Source organism: Phalaenopsis equestris, unplaced genomic scaffold (genome assembly GCF_001263595.1).
Source record: "Phalaenopsis equestris unplaced genomic scaffold, ASM126359v1 Scaffold000002, whole genome shotgun sequence".
NCBI lineage: Eukaryota > Viridiplantae > Streptophyta > Magnoliopsida > Asparagales > Orchidaceae > Phalaenopsis > Phalaenopsis equestris.
The window spans coordinates 75,314,271-75,315,194 of record NW_018164444.1 but is presented as its reverse complement, the minus strand read 5'-3'; positions in this window follow the sequence as shown (position 1 = coordinate 75,315,194).

Below are 924 nucleotides of genomic sequence, written 5' to 3'. Positions count from 1 at the left end.
CGCGAACAACGAGCTTTTTTGACAGCCCTAATGGCTGCCCGAGGGAGATCTTGACTCTAATTTTAGATGGCTTTATATAATGCACACAAATTAAAAGAAATTTTGCATTATGATTTCAAATTATTTTTCAAATGTTAATATTTAACTGTTGTTTTTCATAAACTTTTCATGGCAGTTTGTTAATCTCATCGCTTAAGTTCACTCTATCTATTATTTGGAAAACTATCTAGTCATTTACATGCAAACCACAGAGTTTTTATGTTTTTGCATATCTAATATCTAAACCTTTATGTTTGTTTATTCAGCAAGATTATATTTGAAGCACATCAATAATGTCTAAACCTTTTTGTTTGCATATCTAATTATTGATGTGCTTTTTTGCTACTGCTTTGAATGCTAGGAATGTGAAAGAAGAAAGAAGTCTCTAATTTGTGGTTTGTTGTCAAGTTTTACATCTCTACCAAAAAATTGATATTTTTTTGTTGAAATATAAACTTGATTTTAGTTGTTTAAATTAAACTAAGTTTCTGGAAGTTTATTCCAGAATATGTGGTAGGCATGAAATTATTGTGTAGTAGGTGTGGTAGGTGTGAAATTATTGTGTGGCAAGTGTGAAATTATTTGTAATCATTGGATTGGAATTGTGGTGACACAATCCTAGCCATTAATTTAGGAGGTGCCACTAGTATAAATAGGGGTGGAGTCTTTGAGTTTTTATCAAGCCAAGTAAATGTGATAAATAAGAGTGAAGCTTCTTCCATAAGTTTTTTTTTATACCTTTGTTATATCCTAAAGTTTATACATTCCAACAAAGTGGTATCAGAGCCTAAAGGTGTTTTTATAGACCAATGACAAACGGTGGCATGGTTTCGTTCCAAGTCTCGATGCTTGAGGAAAGCATCTACGATAATTGGAGTATCAAGA